General features: G+C 40.2%; 1 long non-coding RNA gene across 1 annotated transcript in view; it reads left to right on the plus strand.

Moving 5' to 3' along the window:
- The window catches only part of LOC106941491 (uncharacterized), a 13,727-nt gene extending 10,824 nt beyond the window's left edge, over positions 1 to 2,903 (plus strand). The window contains exon 3 of the long non-coding RNA XR_001423382.1: positions 2,663 to 2,903. This is a non-coding gene — a long non-coding RNA (uncharacterized LOC106941491). The remainder of the gene's footprint in view (positions 1 to 2,662) is intronic.
- Positions 2,904 to 5,225: the final 2,322 nt, after the last annotated feature.

Here is a 5,225-nt window from a genome sequence, read left to right on the forward strand (position 1 = left end):
CAAGTGATTTTTCATGATTGTCTGTGAGTATGATGTCGGAGTTCCCCACCAACTTAATCAGTTCCGGGACAAAGATGTTCCTGGGGGGGGGGGAGCAGAACAGAGTCTTCTTTAGACATAACAACCAGGGGAGGATAGCTGGCCAGCCAAGGCCAGCCTGGGGTCCAGATTCCGATAGCAGAAATTTGTTTAGGTCAGGCTGACATCAGTTTGCTGCCTGCCTTGAAAATCTCACTGGTGCTTCTCAATGGCAAATCCAAATAGCCAATTTTTTAGGGTCTCCCTCCTGATCTGAGCGAACAACATACTCCAAGGTCACACCATATCCATTCTGAGTCCGAGATCCGGTGCCCGGCCACAGTCCTGTTCCAGAATCGCACCCAGTCTGCGGCTCAGCTCCCGTATCATCTCAGTCTGAGTGTTGATTGCTCTGCAGATTCCATCAACCGTACCCAGCAGCCTCGATGTTGCCAATACGGTCGCTGGCATCTTCCAAAATTTCCGATAAGCCAGGTAGCCGCCAACTCCAATAAGCAGAAAACCTGCTATCATGAATCCAATCATGTACACATCTTCAACTGACAGCATCGTCAGGCACACGGTCTTCCACTTCCATGTAGAATCCATTGTGTATCCAGCGAAGAATGTCCTGTCAGAACACAAGGGTTCCCCTTTACCAATTTCCAATTTTTCCCAGTGGAAAAAATTGTATCAATTGGGTTGAGAGACCAGCTGACCCGATCCATAATTTGCAACTTCAGAAGCTATTCAAAGAAGGCTCTAAAAACACAGGACACAGACACTGAGCAGGGAAGACAGGGAGGGCAGGGAGACAGAGAAAGTGTGTCCTCCTCCTTTGACAGACAGAGCAGAAAAGCAGCCTCTTAGCCAAGTGGCAGGGGTCTTTTCTCGTCAACAGAAAAGTAGGTCTGGTCACTTGTGAGCTCAACATGCCAGATTGCTGTACCAAGCACCATTTAATGTCAAAATGCTGAAGGAATGGATTAAACAGCCAGTTCAATCAATGCAGTTGTGTGTGTGGGCTGTAATTAACAAAGAGGAACCTCAAGAGCAAGTCCTTCCATCTAATGCTGGGGAAAAGCTATTGCCAGATGTAAGCCATCTATCTCTAGAATGGCAGGAGGAGCGGCTGACCATATTGCCAAGGGAGATTTTCAGCACAAAACCAGGCTACACCCATCTCATTGAGTAGGACATATGACTTTGCTGTCTAAATCAACCCACTATCAGGGATACAACCTCCAGATTTCCAGCAAAACTGATGCCAGCACTAAAACAGGAAGTGGAAGAAATGCTGGCTATGTGGATCATAGAACCTTCTGCAAGTGAATGGTGCAGCCCTGTGGTGCTTGTTCCCAAGAAAAATAAGAGACATTTTGTGTTGATTTCTCAAAACGTAATGCTGTCTCTGTTTTTGATGCTTGTCCAATGCCAAGAGTTGATGAACTTATTGAGTGCTTGGGAAGCTTAAGTACCTTACAAAACTTGACCTGGAAAGTTCCACTAACAGAGGTGTCAGGGATTTAACTACATTCATGATCTTTATTGTTTCTGAACTATACCTTTTTTCTGTTGGCCACTAGCCCTTCTCACCGAAGGCAGCTCCTTGTCATCGCCCTGGACCACAACTGACTCATCGCAGTGAGTGCCAAAAGAAAAAGAAGAATCAGAACACATCCCCCATGTAAGGGTTGAACTCACAACCTTCAAATTATAAGACTGACACTGCCTACTGTGCCAACAAGGCTCCCTAAACATGACACTGAAGAGACATTTGTGGAAAATTCTGTTATCAAAGAGTGTTCCAATAACTACAGAAAGATGAATTCTTGTCTTTATTTTTATTCGAAGGCAAAAGTGTTCGAAGACCTATTTCACTGAACACAGTCAGTAGAAGAGCCCCGAACAACACAGATCACAGATTATACAGTCACAGCCAAAAGAACACACCTCAAGTTAGAACTTCTCGGTTACCAGGTGGACGACAATGCCATATCTTTATCCACTGTCGTGCAACTACCCCTCACCTCATTGGAGGGAGTGATTTTTAGTTAAGACTTGTCGTCGGAAACCCTCACTCTAAATGTATGGAAGTAAATGAGAGCTGACAAGGATTCCAACAGAAACTTCTAGTTCTTTTTATCAGTAACTCATAGTTGCAAGCTCTCTCATACTTACACAGTGACACACATTAAAGAAAAACATTCATATACACAAAACATCAGAGCTGAAATGATTCGAGGACCTCGATTATTAAAATTCCTATTATTTGGCACACCTGTCATGCTTGTATCAATACTGCGAACCCACATGCAGAACACAAATCAGGATGCAAAGATCAGTTAAAGTCATTTATTAAACAGGAATTCCAGGTGTGTTCTCATAAAACTCGAAGTGGACAGAAACAAACAGTAATGCCAGGACGTCTGGGGAAAATAACAGATCAGGAGGTGAGTTCAGAGACCGTGGGAATATTCAGTTAACTTGAAGGTAATATGCTTACAGAGGGGAGAAAACGACGCAGCCAGGGGTTGGGGCGCTGAGAATCTGGGCTGGAGGTGGAGGTCGGACAGGTAGTAGGACTTGAATGCTTCACGGAGAGAGCGAGCGGACTGCCAGCTAGGATTTTCTGACACCGCAGTCTTTCTTTTCAACGAGGATGGGGAGTGGTGGTCTTGGGCATCAATGGGTAATAAATCCACGGCGTCACAAGGGAAACTCAAAGTTATAGCCAGACTTATAGTCACAGGGACATCTGAAAAGAATCCAGACGACAGAAAGCATTAGTTCAGTTCAACTGAAAACACAACTTGATCACAGGAGGGCTCAGAGTTACCATAACTGGCTAACACTCAAGCGTCGGTATTCTTCTTCTTCTTCTTTTTGTTTTTTTAATGGCGGTTGGCAAGCAACTTAATGGTGTGCATTACCGCCACCTACTGGTATGGAGTGTGGATCAGAACGCAACTTAAAAAAAAAGCCAAACAAAAAAAAAACACTAAATCCTTTCTATCAGTTTAGTTTTCTTAAGAAATTTTATTAAATAACATAAATATTCAGAGCAAGAGGAATATCCCAAAATATCTGGTATTTTTAACTGTAACTTATTCTTTAGAAGCCTATATTCTAATTTCCTTCTCTCCTCGGAGTACTTTGGACATAACAATAAAACATGTTCTACTGTCTCTTCTTGAAAACAAAGATCACAATTACCTGATGGATGTTTCCCCATTTTAAACAGTGTACTGTTTAAACCTGTATGACCAAAACGTAATCTGGATATAATGTTTTCTTCTTTTCTACTTCTTCCTGTTGCCCTCATTGCACCAACTGTCCTTTGAATACTATAAAGCATCTACCAGTTCTTTCTTCTTCCCACTGCTTCTGCCATCTTCCCTTAACCTTTTGTTTTATAATAGATTTTATTTCCTCTTTACTAAAAGGAATCAGTATCTCAATGCAACTGTTTTTTGAAGCTTGTTTTGCATATTTGTCTGCCAACTCATTTCCTTTTATTCCTATATGCGATGGAACCCATGTAAAAATGACAATTAATCCCATGGCCTGAATTCTATAAAGTATTAACTGAATCTCAAATAAAAGGTCTGGCCTACTATTAGACTGATTATGTTTAATTGAATATAACGATGAACTTGAATCAGAACAAATTAAACTTCTCAGAGGACGAACCTCTTCAATCCATCCTAATGCCAGAATTATTCCCATCATCTCCCCTGTAAACACTGAGACGCCATCAGAAATCCTCTTACATTTTTTAATACTAAATCCTGGAATGATAAACGACACCCCATTGTTGCTACTTAAACTTTTAGATGCATCTGTATACACTTGAACATAATCAAAGTATTTATTTTCTATATATGATTGCACTGAGTATGATTCTGAAATATTTCCTTTTTTCCTCTTCTCCAACAAAGATAAATCCACAATGATTTCATGAAACAGAGATGGATGGACCGGTGATAGTGGAACTGTTTCACTCAATTTTATAGATGACAAATCAAAATCCTTCACGTCGCTCTCTATCTCCCAACCAAAGGATTTTAAAGTCTTTTTCCCCTTTTCCCAGCTAGGTTTTAAAATTTCTTGACATGGATGGTTTTCATACTGACCCTTTAAATAACTCCAGTAAGATAATCTGAACTGTAATCTTCTGAGGTAAAGTAGTATTTCCCCCATTTCAACTAACAAAACTGAGATCGGAGTTGTTCTGATGGCTCCTGTACACAACCTCAAGGCTTGATACTGAATAATGTCTAATTTTTTAAGAAGTGTTTCTGATGCTGATCCAAAGGCCAGGCTACCATAATCTAATACAGATCTTATTAAACCCGTATATATTGTTTTCAATGCTTTCCTTTCAGTTCCCCACTCTCTTCCCACCAAACATTTCATAACATTTAAAACTCTCTTACACTTATCCACTACTTTTTGGATATGTCTACTCCAGGTGAGTTTTTCATCCATCCACAAACCCAAAAATTTAAACTCATTTACTCTTTCTAAATCATGTTTATACAAATACAATTTTAAATCATTAGATACTTTCTTTCTAGTGAAAAATAAGGTCTTTGTTTTATCTATTGAAATTTTAAAACCCCAATTATATGACCACTCTTCTATACTATATATTGCTTTTTGTAATTTCTTAACTATAAATTTCAAGTTCTTACCTCTCTTCCAAATTGCTCCATCATCAGCAAATAATGAACAACCCATACCACTCTCCAAATTGTCAAACATATCATTAATCATAACAGAGAAAAACAAAGGACTCACAATACTTCCTTGAGGAGTTCCATTTTCAACAAAATATTTTTCTGACAACTGTTGACCTATTCTTACTTGTATAGATCTATTATGTAAAAAACCAATGTGGCGCCGCTGCGAAGAACTAAACTTAACTCGCCCTGCAGTTTTAACAAATGGAGTTGAAGATGTTACCCTCCCGCACCCAGAAGGAGAGCGATGCACAGAAGGAGCGCGGCAGACGTAACATCTGTCCGTTTTGAAGAAGCGAAACCATGCAAAAAATAAAAATAAAAAACCCTGGTAAAAACGCACGCCCGAACCCTGCACAGGGTTAAAAAGAAAAAAAAAGAAAAAGAAAAAAAATCTCGCAGAGTTCAATTGTTCGGTTTGGTTCATACAGATCCAAATGTCGATGAACCAGCGCAGATTTC

The sequence above is a fragment of the Poecilia latipinna genome, unplaced genomic scaffold, assembly GCF_001443285.1.
Source record: "Poecilia latipinna isolate Pla-1442-1.1 unplaced genomic scaffold, P_latipinna-1.0 Scaffold3700, whole genome shotgun sequence".
Lineage (NCBI taxonomy): Eukaryota > Metazoa > Chordata > Actinopteri > Cyprinodontiformes > Poeciliidae > Poecilia > Poecilia latipinna.